The sequence below is a fragment of the Nipponia nippon genome, unplaced genomic scaffold (genome assembly GCF_047370975.1).
Source record: "Nipponia nippon isolate SJK-2023a ecotype South Korea unplaced genomic scaffold, ASM4737097v1 scaffold_2, whole genome shotgun sequence".
Classification (NCBI taxonomy): domain Eukaryota; kingdom Metazoa; phylum Chordata; class Aves; order Pelecaniformes; family Threskiornithidae; genus Nipponia; species Nipponia nippon.
In genome coordinates, this window is record NW_028262336.1 from 102,848,751 (window position 1) to 102,866,594 (window position 17,844).

Genomic DNA, 17,844 nt, shown 5'->3' on the forward strand with positions numbered 1-17,844 from the left:
ATGACAATGAAAGCAGCTTTCACAGACTATGGGCATCTTATGGCACAGTGGACTTCTTGTCCCAGCCAGGGTTGCTGGGGAAAGGCTGCTGGCTGTCACTGAGACAACATTTCATTGAGTTAATGGCACAAAACCAGGTGTCTGGTGGAAAGACCGGAATCTGAAGTGTGGTGCTGTGTGTCCAGCTCTCCCAGTGCAGGGCTAGCACAGCAGGGCAATGCGACGCCTCGCAGTGATGGTGACCATGCCATGCACAAACACACGGCTGTTCTCCAGGAGGTGCTTATCCTGCATCCAGTCTGCACAAAGTGCAGAGGGAAAGGGGCTTAGATGAGGGGAGCGTGTGTGGCTATTTCCTACATTTGTTCACCACTCTGATGGCTGGGCAGGAGCTCAATATGCACTTGACTGCTCTGCTGAAGTGCAGGGAGATTTTGCCTTTGATTTCAACAACATCATGAAGCGAGTAGCTGTGCTATGTGTCTGTGCTCATCAGAGGGATGAGCAGGCGAATCCTTTGTCTTTTGTATGGGTGAAGATACATAACAGGGATTCCTCTTAACTAACAGCATACACGCTGCTAGAGTTTTCAGTAAGCACTTCTGATTTTATACATTTGCAGAGCTAGGAATAGCTGCTGTACCACCTCCTGCTCTAGCAGATAAATTAGTCTTGTTTCCTAAGGTGAATACATAATCTTAGAAAGTTTGCGGGCATGTGTGTCTATCCTATCTCCATAACGTGTAAACCCAGTGGTTTAATTCTTCACTTTTGAGTGAGAATTATCATGAAGGGATGCAGTGGTTGATAAACTCATCATTGTCTGGACATCAGAGAATCCACGCAGGCAAGTGGTGCTGGCAAATAGGTTTCATACATGTCACTGCTCGGGGAGATCTGTTGTAGCTTCTAGCTGTCCCTGGTTAGTGCCTTAGATGCGTGAGATGGTCCAGGCTATTTCCTCCCTCTCTCTGGGCAGCCCTTCTGAATTTGAGAAGCTAATTTACAATTCATAGGTCTCAAAGCGATCTTAAGCCCTAACTGTTTGTTGGGGTCTTTTTTTTTTGTCTTTTGCTCCGTGTAAGAGGTTTCTGTGTAACCCTGTGCTACTGATGGAAACGGATACCTGAAGACTGAGCAATTTAGACATCTCACTCAGCAACAGAAATGTATGTACTCAGACAGGACCAACTCCCAAATGCCTTAGTTTCCCCCCTTTTGGTTGTGAAACAAGAGCCTCGATCTCTTCCAAAGGTTGGCAAACAGCACCCGTCCAAAGAGCACAGCATCACATATTTACCCACGTCACCCGGCGCACGTGACAGAAAGCAGGGCCCAAGGGTCAGCCTGCCGAGGGACCCTGTGGCATGCTGATACCCATGGGGGAGCCAGGCTGGGATGTTTGCTTTCCTTGGGTTTTGTATAAAAGGGAAAGCTCATGCTGAGCCATGGCTTTGGAGGTTTCCTCTTCATGGCAATTCAGCTGGGCACCCTTTGAGCCCTGCAAGAGACAGACAGACTGCCTTTCGCCAACTTTGTGGCTGGGAAATGACAAAACAGGTATACTCCAGAAGTTCTGTAGGACAAGTTATGTGCTTTAGACCCTGGTACTGGCTTGGAAATAAAGTGCAAGATGGAGCTTTGGACCAGGCTCATCAGCAGTGTGAGAGCTACTTCAGTCTGTTGCTTAACTTCTGCTGCTTGGCTGAACACGTACTTTCCAAATGGCAGCTCTGAAAAACAGACAAGGCCACCCTGGGGTCCGATAAATTGGCTGGGCCCCAGCGACTTTAGGATATTGTCTGTTTACATCAGCTGGGGAGCACCAGCCATGAAAATATTGCTAATACCAGAAATCCAGAATACAGAAACTCTACCCGTCTGCCTTCTATGGTCTGAAGGCCAAGAAGGAATAGGGTTGCTTTCTTTGCTTGCTCCCTGAATCAGTGCGTTTGCTCCGTTTTACTTTTCTGGTCTCTTAAATGATCAGAATAGGCACTCTGAAAACCATAAAAATCAAGTCCCCGCTTTGCCATGCTGTTGTCATCTCTAGCATTTGTTGCTATCTATTTATTAAGGTACATCCTCTTAATTAGAACATCCAAGAAATCAGCCTTTGTTTGCTGATTACACATTCAGGTATTCCAGATTTATAGTGCTCATTTACCATAATTGAAGCTTATGATGAGTACAAATTTTCTGCTAAAAGAAAGAGAGAAAATAGCAAAATGGTATGGGGCAGCGTTCATGTAGAGATAAAGCAATGATTGTGTCATTTGTTTTGGAGGGTAGGTTTGCTATTAAGCTGAAGTCTAAAGTAAGGTACATTGATTTACAGGAAATTCACTTACACACATATTAGACATTTACAAACCCTACTTCAGAAGCCCCTGAACACTGATAAGCCTTTGTGATTTCAGCCAAGTATGTCATCAATAACATCAGTGTCTGTTTATAAACATTTTTTTCCTGATTCAGGTAGTCAAAGTTCAGGAAAATATTTGTCTTTGGTCTCTGCAAATGAATGGCTTGAAATTCAGTGACACTGCCCTCTGCAAAGGGAGCCGAAGGAATGCAATCTTATTTCCTAGAAGAGCCTCAGAGAAGCAAAAGAACCAATGTGACTTTCCAGAGAAGTGGCATCCTTCTTTTTGTTTTCACCATTTAATGGAAAAAATTATTATTTCCTCTTATTGTCCCCTTGCATTTTGCAAGCTTTGAAAAATGTTTTCTTGATCTCCTGGATTACTTATGGAAGACACATATATGTAACTTGAAAGAATGCATTAATAAAATACCTTCCTATAATTAAGACAGAAAATTTTGACTTGGGACGCCCCCATCTAATAGCTGGCACTGGAACCTTTTTTCTGAAAGGCGTTGGCCTCCTCTGAAGGTCCTGATATAGCAAATCACTTAAGTACATGCTGCTGTAAAGCGGATGTGCTTAAGAGTTGCTGAAGTGCAAGCCTACATTTCACTCATCCTCCCGGCTGTAAAACTGCAGAAAACAATCTGTCTTTTGTCTGTCTTATGTGCTGAGACAGAAAGCTTTAGTAAGCAGGTGGTGTCCCCTATTACATTTCAACACAGAGAATACACGATAATAGAACTTGGCACCAAGGCAAAATGCAAGTAAATATCGTGTGGTGCATCTATCTGTTACTGTAAAGCAAACATTAGGAAATGAATAATCTAAATAATTATGTACAAGAGGGCAGAGCACAGGCCACTGTGATACAGGCTTCCTCTGCTCAGAGGCAGCCACTGGCGCTGCGGTGTTTGCTTCAGAGCTGGCCACCCTCCATCGCTCCCTTGGACGGGCAGTGCCCCAGAAATACCCATTTTCTCCATAGGCTGTGAAAGCGGCATGGGGAGACTTTTCACAGGGGGGTCAGGATGTTAATTTATTTGCTCTGCTGAGTTTCCACACCTGATTCCCACCCTGCTGTTTGCACTCCCCTTCCAACCTCCAGTGGGGGAAAGCTGCTCCCCTTTTCCCCCACCCCTCTTGTGCCATCCTAAGCCCATTTGGCTGACACCAGCATGAAAACTAGCAGAAACAGCGGTAACCAGTAACACTTCTTCTGCTTTGCCTGGGGACAGGTTTTGTGCCAGCAAATGCTCTAGAGATGTGACTGCTCCTCAGTGCTGTGGTTATGCTGGAGTGTCTCATGGCACGGGGATCTCATCCTGCTGCGGAGAAAAATATCAGGCTGGGGTCAACATGGGGCTTCAGGAGCACCTGAACCACGAACTGAAAAAAACCCAAAGCTGCTGTGTTTGCCCATCAGCACTGGCACTGCTGGGCGGCGTTACTCTGGAGAGATTACTTGCTGTTTTTTCACTGGAAACCCTGAGATGGATGCAGGCATAGAGAAGAAACACTTTTGTCAAAATGAAAAAAATGCATGATAGTTTCTCAAGATGGCCTTCCTCATGATGGCCAGGAAGGGAGCAGAGGGGTGACTGGGGGTCTGACAGTGGTGTGTGGGGCACGGACCCCCACGGGTCACCTCCCCACAGCCACACTGCTCCAGCATCATCAGCCCGTCTCCTGTCTCAGCGGCACTCGCTTCAGCTGCAGATGAATGAAACCAGACAGCGGACAACTCTGCAGCCCACTGAGGATGTCTCTTCTGAACTCCCATGAGTCACGAGGTGGGTTTCCCCCCGAAGTATATGCCTAAGATTCTTACCTTATCTTGTATAATTGTGCATATTCTCATTACCCATATTGGTGCCTTATTCTCATTGAGTGGCACAAGCTATTTCCCTCTTACTGCCCAAAAGCTGGTAGGGGGGAAAGACAAGGTAGGGGAGGATTTGCTGGCTCTTGGTTTACCCTCCTGTCAATCAATCAGCAGCAATCCCATCCAGATAACAACAGAAAAATATGTCTGTGCAGATCAGCAACTGCTCATCAGCCTCTATGCGAACCTGCTGGGACCGAGCTTGAAATCAGCGTATTGAAATACAGCATGCTGGCTGAGCTAACGAGCTGTAAGAGCAAAGGAGAAGGGGGAAAGGAGAAGGAGAGGAAGAGGGAGGGAGAGAGAGAAAGAGGGGGAGAGAAGTTTGAAGATCCAGTTCCTGCTCAGGCTCCACTGGGAGGTGGGCGCTTACTAAGCAGTACTTACAGCATCCCAGCTCCAGAGCCATAAATGTGGGGGGAACAGTGGTGGCAGCAGAGCGGCTTTGCAAGAGTAAGCTACACTCAGAAGGGAGGGAAAGCATTTGCACTATCTACTGTAGCCACAGTATGCCCTCTAAAGGAGCTCTGCCTTTCCCCACAGCCTTTCCAGACCTCTTCAGATCATCGCTTTGGTTCTAGGTGTTTCACCAAAGCTCCACGTCTAAAACAGATGTGAATATGTATATATATATATCTATCTCCCTCAGGATGAATTCGAAGTGATAATTGTGATGCAGCTTTTGACGTGCAGTTTTGCACCCAATCACACCTCTGTCATCAGCAGATCATTTTTATGCTATAAGATGTTGGCAAAATGTGCACATGGAGTCCCAGCAGCAATTGTCCCTTGTAAAATGATGACAGCTCCTCAGGGGACACAGAGGCATCACCTGGGTGCAAGCCCTGCTGTCTGTGGCTCTCTTTCTTTTATATAAGGGGCACCCACTTTTGGAGATCATCTCCCCCATTTTGCAGGCAGCACAGGAGGAACACAGAGTTTGTTGCTTTCTCGGCTTCACAACAAAGCTATCCAGTTCTAAAATTATCAAAGTGAAATGGAGGCTTATGAAACGTGTGTGTGGGTGTTAATGGAGACAGAACCGCTCTTATAACTGCCTTAAAAGCTATTTCATAAAATAGTTTCATTGTCAGGGACTTTAAACATACAGGATTAATATCTTAACTGACTATGCCTCATTTTGCATTATCTCAAAGGACAAATTTATAAGATGATACACACTATTTAGTCTTTATGATGCTTGCATCTGTAACTGGCATGCTTTGGGAGACTTTTACCATCATTGCTAGTTATAGAAACATATTAACTTGCCATAAACAGCTAGAAGTAAATTAATCAGATTCACAAATGTGTTAAGGAGTTTGCTACTATATATAAACTGTCAAAAACAACCTGAAATCTATATGAAGTGAGGTAAATATTGCTCAGAGATATTAAACAACACATGTGTAAATCAGCTTAGTTTAAAGCATCCTTGAACCTACCAATGCTGTTTTGACTTGTAACATAAAGTTGTATATTTTATAGAAATGCTTTTACTGAAAATGTTTAGATTTAAAAAATGTTGCAAATATTTTATATATTTCCTATTTCTTGAAATTTAATTTTAAAATTTGGGATAGTATTATTAGGGCATCTATCCATTTTATTAGATAGCCTCAAAGTGTTAAGAAGGAAAAATAAAAAATGCTGATTATAGGATGCCTTAAAACACACTACTTTTCAGAAATGTTTCATGCCTGTAATTGTCTATACACATCAGTGTACTCATAGGAATCCCTCTGCTTCTTCAAGCATAACAGGTTCTCACAGTGTGGGATGCTCAAGGGAAAGGAGACCTTTTCTATGAGTGGATAAGGAAAGTTGTCAGCTTCCTTAGTCTTGCAAATCAAAGACAGAAAGGAGATATGTTTGTTCCCTGTGAATATGTTAGAGTAAAACACCAAAAAGCTCTTTCATCTAATGGAAAATATTGGCATAGAAATAAATACGAGCATGTTAAGAGGACTAGAATTGACAGGTCTACGCAGCCCAGAGATCCTGTTTCTGATGTAGTGATGCTTAGGGAAGAGTATAAAAATGTACCCATTTTAAGCTATCCCCCACACCCCACAAACATTTTGAAATATCACAGGACTCAAGAAGGATATCATAAAGCTCTGAGATTAAAGAACGAATGTGATGCCCCAATTTTCTTGGAAACAAAAGGTAAGCCATCCTTGTCTTCAAAGATCACTCCCGCACCAGACACATCTCTCCTCTACTTTTTCTTAGCAGCAGTTCTCCAGAGCCTCGGAAGGTCTGAAAGAGCTGGGTGGTCATGCAGAAAATGCATCGAGATTCCTGACACCAGGAGGAGAATAAAAAGGAAGGAAGGTGCTCTCCACGGCTGGACTGATGCACATCTTGTGTTTGCATTAGCTAGATGTCCCCAGCATGCTGTACAATGTCTGCAGGTACTGGATTACCCTCTGAAGGCTTTTTCTGGTCCATAACGCTAGACCTTGACACTGAGTCCATCCCACTAAGGAGGCATGGCACTAACTTATAGACTATTTCAATGTATATGCCAGGCAGCTGAAATAACATGTCTTTGGGGTAATGGAGGAAACCAAACAAGCCTGTTGTGGCAGAATCCATTCCTGTCACCAGCGTCCTCTGGAAGACGCTTGGATACATTTCTGGGGAGGACTGTATAAACCTTGAGAAGAATACTGGAGAGGAGATCTACTGGGAAACACAGTATCGGCAGAATGCTTGCCCTTGCTGCAGACACATCTCCTTATTTCCATGCCTTAGTATCCTTTCTTGCTTTGACTCATCCCTCTGTGGAGCTTTGTCTCCTGCTCTATCATGGCTGCCTTCTGCCCTCTTACAGAACAACCTCCAAACCAATTTGTCCTACTAAAGTTTAGACACCAGACGAGGTAGCTGGTTCACGACTGTAGGTGCACAGTCCATGAAAGGGAGGCACACCTCCAGAAGGAGATTGGGATGGATTTTGGAGCTTCTTTCTTTTCCTTGACTGTAAGGTACATCTTAGGGCAATTACACCCCTAATTGACATGCTGCTCCTGGGGTACTAATTGTAACTAGGATGACTCATGCAGTGTGAGGGAAAAGGTGTTATCAGCTATCAATTATCTGTCACTCTGGTGACATCTTTTATAGCTGAGATAGCTTCAGGAGTTATGTTCAAGGCTGCTCTCCAGCCTGGCTTGCCAAGGGCCTGCTTAGAGCTCGTGTTGCCACAGTGCCTCCTCCCTTCTTCACTTTTGGTAAGGGCTTGGCTCCACTGAGCACATTGTTTTGCCTGCCAGATTTCTTCTGGACCCTAGTCCCATCCCTGTAAATGAACAGCATTGCATTGGCTGAAAATTATTTCCAAGAGCAGAATTGTCACACTGAAGTTTTCTCAGGTCTGACATTTTGGTCTTTTTCATACTGCGATAGTTTGTTGCATCAAAGAGGTTTGCAAAGTAGCTTTTAGGTGAAGTACCACAACTCTTTATGCCCATAGCTCTCAGCCATTTGAAGACAGTGATGGACTTAAAGTATAGCTAAAACATCTCCTTGTAAAAGTCCACGTTCTCTGAATCATACAAAAAGAGCAGACAAGAAGTAGTGAATTGTTCACCTGTTCATAGTTATGCCTTCTAAATGGTCTTACAATTTTCTATTTTTCATCTCCAGGTTTGTATGTATTGGTGTTGCCTAAACCTTGCTTTGAACTCACAGACTTTCTTTTCCTCTACAGACTGCACTATTCCTCCACTCTTCTTGTTGGGGGAAGTCTCCTGCTCATACACACAGACTCAGAAATCCTAGCTGCTATTGAAGGCCAGGACAAGAGACTTAAAAGGTAAGCAAGCAATTGGCACACTAATGGATATTTGAGGTTAGACACTCTGATAGCAGCAATAGCCACCCTGGTCTAAAAATACCTCGTAAGATTACATTAAGCCCAAGGACCCTGTGTGAGAGCTATTTTCATGTGAAAACAATGTCTGTGACTTTCAAGGCAAGCGTATTCGTTGTTTTGCAAAAACTTTCATCTGGAGAACTTTTCTATCTTCTCCTGTTGCCTCCTGCTCACAACCCCCATCATGTTTTTGTTCTTTCCACTGTTTAGTGTTTATCTTCCTCTGCAAAAATAAAAGTCAGATGGGAAACTGTCTTTTCTGGGCATTCCCACAGCACGTATTTGCATTTTTGAGCAGTATCACAATAGCACGGTGTTCTTCAGATAATCTGAAATCACAGAGGCTATGCAGGTAGCAATCACAGTACTATGCGTAACTATAATTGACTATGCCAAGCAAGAATCAACAAGCCAGAAACAAAACAGACTGGCTGAAAGTGCAAAGGTTAGCTGGCAACTTTACCCCAACAAATATACGCGGTCCTGGCTCCTATAAACTGCAAGTTAAAGGGCAATGACATCCTGGGGTGGCAATTTCTTTCTCTGTTGTCCAACCACTATGAATTTCAAGCTATATTTTACAGTCCTGTGTGGACTAGAAGCAGAGAGTGACATTGGTTTCCAAGAAAGCCTTTAATCTGAAGATACTTCAAAAGTTTCAGAAAACCTTGATCTAATCTGACAAATTGCAGCACCTCCAAAGTATTCATTCAACTTGAAGCATTTCTCTTTCTTTTCTTTTTTTTTATCCTCAGTCATGATGTGAGGACGTGATAAAAGTGGGCCCCCCATTGCTGAAGTGAAAGGTATACAGTTTCTCCAGCACTGATGTTCTGACAGCTCAAATAGTAAGCAACAAGGATTTGAGTTGGTTTTGTTTGTTTGTTGGGTTATTTTTTCCTGCCTGCATGAAGGCTGGAACTGCATCTAAAAAGACACCACCAGCTTTAGACCATAGAAGAGCTACAGCTGGGGTCAGTGGTGAAGGGACTAGTTGCTGGGACCAGTCTAGCTCTCAGTAGGCCTTAAGTAACGTGGGCAGATGGAAGGTTTCTGTAGGAGAGAAAGATGCTAACACAAGCATCTGCTCTAAAGCAGGAGTCAAGTGTCCTGTTTTTACAGCCTCTGGCTTGTGTCCAGACTTGAACCCCCCCATTCAGTGTGCAGCGTTCAGCAATGCTCGGTTCTGGCTGAGCCTTGGCCAGCTTTTTGGACAACTTCGTTTGGCATGACTGATGCCAGCAAAGATCCCTGCCTCAAGGTTTTCAACTGGAACCACTCTTTCCCGATGTCTCTTTCTTGATAAATTAGACATAAGCAAACAACCGCTAAAACAGATTTAAAGAAGCACCAATATAAACAGGAACATTTTGCTGCTGTTTTTACTTGGCAGGACCAAACGCAGCTGCCTGCTGAACTGGGTAAATAGGGAACAGGGCAGTATTACACTTCACCTCTTTATCAGGGTTCAAGGCAAACCTTTCCCTCCTTTTTTCCTATTTTGTGCATATTTTGGAGTTGGTTTTAGAAGTGTGGGTTTTTTTTAAAGTTTCAGTCTGGGTTTCTGGAAAACAAACTAGCTGAAACTGATTGTGAAATTATTCCCTAGCAAAAGGTAAATACGAATCCTGCAGAAATGCTGACAATTGAAAGAGTTTTTCACAAAAAAAAATCTTTGTTTTTAAAAAGACTGTTCTTTGGCTACCAATTTTATGCTTGCATGGTTTGATGCTCTCTGTGTTATGAATAAGCAGAAGTTGCAAATCTGCCATCCTGGACCAGATCTAAGGCTGAGCCGATTCCGCTCCTGTTTACAGTGGTCTGGGAGAATGGCCAAGCAGAAGGTGTCAGGTTTTCATGAAGGGGAGTGGTAGGGAGTCCACCTTCACACAGCCTCATTATGGGATGGACATTGTCTAAACATGAAGTATAATAAGTGTTGCACAACATTTATTCACCATGTCAAAATTCTGATATTCTTGTTCACTTATACGTGCCTGATGGTGCTTTAAAATTTGCCAAGATACTGGGTCAGGCCACCTCTGTGTTTCTGATTTCCATGGCTTAATTACACACAACATGGAAACATTTTTCCTCAGTTATGATTTTCCTAACTTTTAACATCAATGGAAGTATTTACTGGATTCCCATACTCTTACACTACAGCACATCCATTCAAAGGATTAGGGGCTTTTATAATAGGCTCAATTAAGATCATGTTTCTCAGGTACTAGATACAAAGAGATGGTCCCTGGCTGTAACTGCTCACAGTTTGAGCAGACAAGGCTAAAGACCAGGGTAAACAGATATTATTTAACAGGATCACAGCATGGATTCAGCCTCTCCGAGCATGTCAGATGCTCCAGTCCCTTCATCATCTCTGTGGTCCTTTCCTGGACCCACTCCAGTATGTCCATGTCTTTCTTGTACTGAAGAGCCCACACCCGGACCCAGCACTCCAGATGAGTCTTACCAGTGCCAAGCAGGGGGAAGGATCACCTTCCTTGTCCTGCTGGCAATGCTCTTCCTAATGCAGCCCAGGATAACGTTGGCCTTCTTTGTTACAAGGGCACATCGCTGGCTCATGTTCAACTTGGTGTCCACCAGGACCCCCAGGTCCTTTTCTGCCTTGCTGCTTCCAGATGGTCAGCCCTAAGCTTCTGCTGGTGCAGGACTTTGCATTTCTTTCCCCAGGTGCAGGACTTTGAGTTTCTTTTTTGAGCTTGATGAAGTTCCTGTCAGCCCATTTCTCCAGTCCTCTGGATGGCTGCAAAACCCTCTGGTGTATCAGCCACTCCTGCCAGTTTTGTATTGTCTGCACTCAATGGGCAGAGATTTGACATCAAAAGAGGTGAGCAGCCCTCCTCAGACCATACAGGAAGGCTGGGTATAACTAAGAACTGGCCTCAATCACAAATTATCCTTTTGTGTGCAACAAATTTTTCCTTTAACACACAGCAACTCTTATTTGTTAACAGTTTGGTTAGGAATATAATATCTATTTCTTTTTTGGATTATTTTTATTATAGTTGCAACCCACAGTGAGTTGTAGTGGGGCAAAACTATACATCAGTTGTTCCTGTCTTGAAATTTTTATCTAACAAGATAGCTCGGTGTGGAAGGAGTCGCATCTGCTCTCAGCACCGGCTGGAGTGAGGCTCCAGTCTCTGACTGTCAGATCTTCCCTCTGCCTTCTGCCAGTGAGGGTCCTGGCACCTCAGTCTCACCTGAGCCCTCTGAAATTTTGCTGACTCCCAGTAACTCTGCCAACCTCTGAGCATTCATCCATCCTGAAGGGTCATGCTCTTGCTCTCATTTGTCCTCTCTGAACAGCATGAGTCCTGTTGTTTAATGATCGCTAACAATAAACAGGAAAGACAGGAGAGTGCAGGAAATGCCTTCCCATGTCAGATCAGTGTCTGTCTGTCCTGGTTCTCTGAGGAGAGCACACAAATCTTGCTTCTACCCAAGGTCCGTTGTCCTCATAGTGCCCCACACAGCAGTTTTAGGATTAGGGACGTTACAGGGTACGTCCTAGCTTCTCTTCTTTAGGATCTGTTTACGGACCTGTTGGTCATGAGATTTTTCTCCAGTCCTTTTGCACCTGATGGTACTGTCTGTCTCCACAACCTCTGGTGGCAACAAGTTCCCAAATTTGTCTATTTGCCATGAAATTGTCTTGGTACTATCTGTTATAAATTCATTCATGTTTCATTGAGCGCCCACAATTCTGCTACTGAGGGATCAGGTGAACAGTATCTCTGCATTCACCTTACTATTGCCTTCATGTTTTGTAAGCCTCTGTCATATCCTTCCTCAGCCTTCTCTTTTCCAAATTGAAGCAATCCAGCCTTTTCAGTCTCTCTTCATAAGCAGCTTGCACCATTCTCTTCACCATTTTAATTGCCATTCTCTATAGCTTTTTTGATTCCGTTATGTCCTTCCTCAGATGCAAAGACCAGAGCTGCACACAATACTCAAGATCTGTGGGTGTACTGGGGTTTTACAGCATGGCTAGTTCCACCAGTATGACATGTAGTGTATATAAAAAAAACCCAAACCAAACCGCGACAGAGGATGCAACCAGTACTGACAGGCTGAGAAGAGCATTAAATATGCCACAATGTGTGTAGGTAAAAGCAACGGTGAACAAGAAGTGGGATAGACACTGAAAAGTGGAGCAGTTACAACCTAGTGAGAACAGGAAGAACATGATGCTTAGAGTAATTAGAGATTTGATATTGAGGCCTTAGAGAAGAAAAAGCTGTAGTACTTGGTAAAGATGCAGTGCAGTGTGGTAAAGAAATCACAGGCAGCTCCTGTGGGCAAGGAGCCAAGAGATGGAAAACAGGAGAAAGGGTTTGAGCAACTGCTGGGTGCAGAAAGAGAGGGAAAATAATTCAAAACTTTCTCTCCTAGGATTCATAGCTATTAAAACAAAACAAAGGAGAGGGTTAAACAAACAAAAAAAAATATATATATATATCCCCTGGTATAGAGAATGATCTGCAAAGTAAAGAACTTGGAGGAAAATTCACCCTGAACCTAATTTTTCACAGTAAAAAGAAACTGATTCAAAGTAGTAACAACAAACAGCGGAGCTACTTAAATTCAGACTGCCACAGGGTAAAATCTCAGTGAAAATGTCTATGATTTTATGAAGGCAATCTAATTAGTCACAAGGGACTAAGACTAAGGATTAAAATCAAACACTACGGGAGAAAGCTAAAAGATATGATCTCCAGTTTGTGACAGAAGACGGGGCTCCCGGAAAAGAGTACAAAGGCAATGAGGCTTTACAAGGGAAGGGAGGTTTAAGAGGAAAACTGCATCAGCGATGAAAAAAGGGAGCCAAAGTGACAAGATAAAGAGAGTCAGGTAATTCTGATATAGAAAAGACAAGGCCAGAAGAAGATAAGAAAAGAGGAAAAGGATGTTTTAATGTAGAACAAACCTTCAGTGTTTAGGTAAGAGATCTTAAGGATTTAAGAGGACAACAAAGGTGAGGGTAAATATCAGTGTAATCTGCCCCATCTGTACTCCCCATGATCAGCTTAACAATGTCTTTGTAGGGTGGACCTGCAGTATGTGGGGCTGAAGAAAGCCAAGTCTTCCTCTAACGTACAAGAAACAATACTTTAGATGTTAGACATAGCTCTCAGTGAAAGCTTTCATCTGGCTAGGTGGAAAATGAAGAAACAATCTCTTTCAATAAACATGAACAGCAGCAAAAAAATAAGCAAAGCCTTAAAGCTGCAATTCCCTCAACTGGATGTTTAGGTAGGGCCAAAGCTATGCCCCTATTAGCAATTTTACCACTGGAGTTGTGGTCCACAAAAGGTACATATTCAGGTTTTAGATGTGAGCTACCTTCTGTATAATTTGATGCTAGGCTGTGGGTTTTTTCTGGCTTTAGGACCTGACCTGGCATTTAAGTATACAACTATCCTTACTGCCTTACAATCTCATAGTCTTTGCTAAATGGCATTTCAGATGAGGGCAGTGATCTGGTATCCATCTATGACACTGCTGGAAAGGCAGAGTAAGAAGGGGAGATAAGCAGATTTAATCTTCTGCTGCAAGCGGATGGTAGGGGATGCACAAGGAGGGCTGAGCAGAGCCTCCTCCTTGTCGTCCTTCTGCAGGCTGCGGCCAGATAAGGGCACAAACGGAGCGGAAAGATTCAGATTAGACCAACAGCATCAGGGTAGTAAAATATCTGCTTATTCAGTGCTGCGGTTTTGGATGGGATACCACAGCGAAGAGGCCCTTTCCTCACACACGTGTGTGTGCAACCTCCTCTCATCCCGCCAGCGCGGGCAGCTATTCTTGACTCCGGTTGAGCTATTCACGACACCCAGAGTGGGGGAACTGAAGCACAGAGATTAAGTGACTTCCCCACCAGTGGTGACAACCAGGAAAGAAACCCAGATTTCCTGCTTCGCTCTTTTGGGCTTTAACCACAAACCTCTCTGCCACAGGGTCTGCAGACCTCTCCTTTGCTTATCCCCCTGCCCAAGCAAACTGCTCCACATCATCAGCCACCAACTGCTGTGGGGACACTAGGGCTCAGGCATGGCATTTAGGCTACTTGCCCCTCTCACCTCCCTTTCTCTTCCCACAGAGCTCACTAACTCCAGGTGCCGGTGCCCAAAGCAGAAAGGGTCCCGCTGGCACCGTGCATCCTGACTGCCTCTCCCAGGCATCCCCCGAGGCCCTCTGGAGCCTCCCCACCTTCTGCACAGGGGCAGGGGACAGGCACAGACCTCATATGTCTCCATCACCTGCAGGCTTCATCGTATGGTCCATTGCACTGCAGCAGGGCTGAGGATCATACAAGCTGCATAGTTTTGAGGCTTATGCAAAGGTGAACGTAACTGCGGCATGTTCTAAATGAAGGGGTTTTTTGTTTGTTTGTGCCTGGCATGTAAACACCTGTAATACAGTGTATTGATGCTTCTGACTTCTGATATAGATAGGCCTGTCTGAAATGTCATTACCTGAAACCTGAAAAGCCTTTATTCTTGCATGCCAGGGTCTGTTTTTAATGCACAGCATGATCCTTTGCTCAGGAATGATCGCTAGCTCCCCGTTAATTTCTCCTCTCTGTTTCATTCCTCAGAACGACTTTCTGAGCAGCTTCTGATCTTGCCGCTGCCCCCCCAAACCATGGAAGAAACAGCCTCCTGCTATCTGCAGAAACACCCTTCCCTCCCGCCCTGCGCCCCGACAGCCTCGGCACAGTCCCTGTCCCCATCGCCCAGGCTGCAACTGCCTCCTTTATCTGTGCCTACCAGCCCTTCCTCTGGCCTTTCGCTCTGGCATCAAGGCCTAGAGCAGCTTCCTGTAATATTTTCTGTGCAACTTGTATCTTAACTTCTGCCTCAAGTAATCTCTGCCTCTGGTGAGCATGTTCCACATCATGTCCTTCTGCAGACCATATATCTTTCTTTGCTCCTGTCCCTCACGCTTCCTCCGATCCTACTGAATCTCTTCTTTACTGCCTTGTGATTGCAGGGTTTCCTGTTCTCAGGAGCCAGGATCTCCAGGCAATATAATATAAACTGCCAAACCAATTTGCTTTTGAGCTTCTGATTAAAGTATATAAGCCAACTAACTCTTGCTCTGTTACACTCAAAATATACATTGCACATGTTGGTTTCTCCTGCTTTTTTTCCTCTTCATGTTTTTGGACCAAAACCTGCTTTTAATCGTTGCTGCACTTAAGACTTTTCACAAAAAATCAGTTACAGGCAATGTATTTAGCAGCTTGACTATTAAATAACAATGTGTATACAGGAGAGTCTAAAAGAAGTTGCAAATGTTCTATATATTATGTCTTGAAACTAAAAAGAATGGGCATCATATAAAAAAATATGGATCTAAATTCATAGCACTCTATGTATTTCCATTTGCTTAGGAGAAATCAGGATGTTTAGTGAAGATCATGCTTTGAATATATGGACCACTAAAAAGTATGTTTTGGAAAACAGATATATGGAAAAGAACCATAACTGAGGATTTCCATGTTCTGTGCTCCTTTGTTTAACAGCAAGCAGCATCAATACCCAGGTTAACACAATTTATTACGAAATTCACCTCTTTTTCCTTTTAGGACGGGATAAAAAAATAATGCAATGACTAGATTAGTTTTAATTGAGGTTAATGAGAAATTCTTTAAAAGTGTAAATACTGGCTAATATAGATGCATTAAATTTTGCTCGTGTTTTTAACACACCTAAATGCAGAAAGAATCAAGTTCTATTGGTTTGTTAAAAACTCATTCTGTCAGTGGTCTTCTCCATGGACAGAGCTGTATTGGGAATTTTTTTCTAAGCATGTTAGATTCAGTCCTTGACCAGAAGAGTGTTATTTCTCCATCTTCAGTTACAGCCAGAAATAACTTAGATGTGATGGGACACTCTTAGAGTTTATTCCAAGACTGCACCTCTGCTGAGAGACCAAACTTCAAATGGGTTGCGGCCTTACCTACCCCTGTGTAGTGGAGTTCACCAGAACACACGTATGAGATGCCCCCTTCCTTTGAAATCACCTGCTTAGCTTGCAATATATACATGCAATAGGATTACTCATGTGCTGAAATGTGTGCATAAGTTTCTACAGCATCAGGAACTTACTGAAGAAATAAACTATTAAAAAAATCAGGCACTCCCACCCTTTGCCCTCTGCTATCCCACCCAAGCCAGAGTCACCTGTAACAGAGCTCTGAGCTGACTCCGGTTTCCACTTAGGCAACACTTTTAGGAACTTTTCTAGACCAAGGCCATCGTGACTCCAGAAAATGCATCCAGGGCAAGTATACTTGGGAAGCTGAAAAACTTCTGTTTCTGTATGTTAGGACACAAACAACACATTTTAAACCCACTGCCTTTCTGCATCCAGGAAATCAGTACAATCAATCTCAGAAATGCTGGTGCTGGTCCATTCTCATTTCCCAGCAACATGTACATACCTAGTGAGAAAATATGACTTCAGGACGATGGGAGAAATGATACCTACTAAATCCATGTCAAGCAATCTCTGCTCAGGACTTTAGGATTTGAACCGGCTGTCAAGCTCTTCAGATGAAAGTGACAGTGGTAATTAGAGGGTCTCAGCCTCATTTTTTGCTGTACGTGCTCACGGTGCTGCAGCTGCAGTTGGTGTAAGCACCTGAGCTTCTCACGGGGCACCTTGTGAAGAAAGAGTGTGGAGCAGCAGGCTGCCAGGGAGCCGGGCTCCACAGCCGGGACTTGCAGAGCTCAGGTCCCACGACATCCCAGACATGCCAAGAAAGATGGTGCTCAAAAACATCTTGGAGAGGTCACAACCTACACTTTCTGTCCAGGAAAATGCAGACAGGAGAGTGTGTATGTATCTGGCTGGTTAAGTGCCCATTGAATGACTTTATTTCTGTTGCAATTGTGGCATTTAAGGGTATTTTAGGCCATGCTGTGATCTTTAGTCACTTAAAGCTATGCCAACCCAAGCAAACGAAGTTTCCAGGTGGTTCCATGTGGAGCCAAGCTTGCTCAATTTGCTTTTCTCTGATTCTACTTTTTTCTTACTTAACTGGGAGAACAAAGCAGGACCCGGGGCTCAGAGAGACCCAGTGCAGATGGCTGTCTCTGAACTGGTCCCCACTGTATTGTCTAGGGGGAGAGAGGAGCACGTTTACAGCACAGTTAATCTCTTCTGAAGCAGTTTTCTCCACCTGATCCGAAAAGCATTGCTCTGAGCACCCAGTCCTGTGCTGCTGACATCGTTGGGAGCTATGCCCTCAAGAAGAGCTGTCTTTGGGTCTTAGGCACCTGTTAGACTTAAAGTACATGTTTACGTTTCCATGAAGTCACTCAGTCTTAATCATACGCTGAAGAGCTTTGAAGAATTGATGGCAGAGTTCAATCATGTAGCGGGTGGTTGGAGGGAAAGTGGCAACTGCAAAGACCTGCCATGGAGAATCAGAAAAGAATGAGTTGCTCTCCACATAACACCCTTATATTATTTATCCCCCTATTTAACTTGCGAATCTGACTGACTGATAGATGAAATTTTGATTTTCAGTTGTTTCACTTGTGATCTCCCTCATTGTTTTTTCTCTCTTAAAGTTAGCCTGAGTAAATATTTGACTTTGTCCCCTAAGCCACTGCATACCATTGTGTAACCTAATAAACCCTTTTATTTCATTAGCACCAGTTTATCCAATGT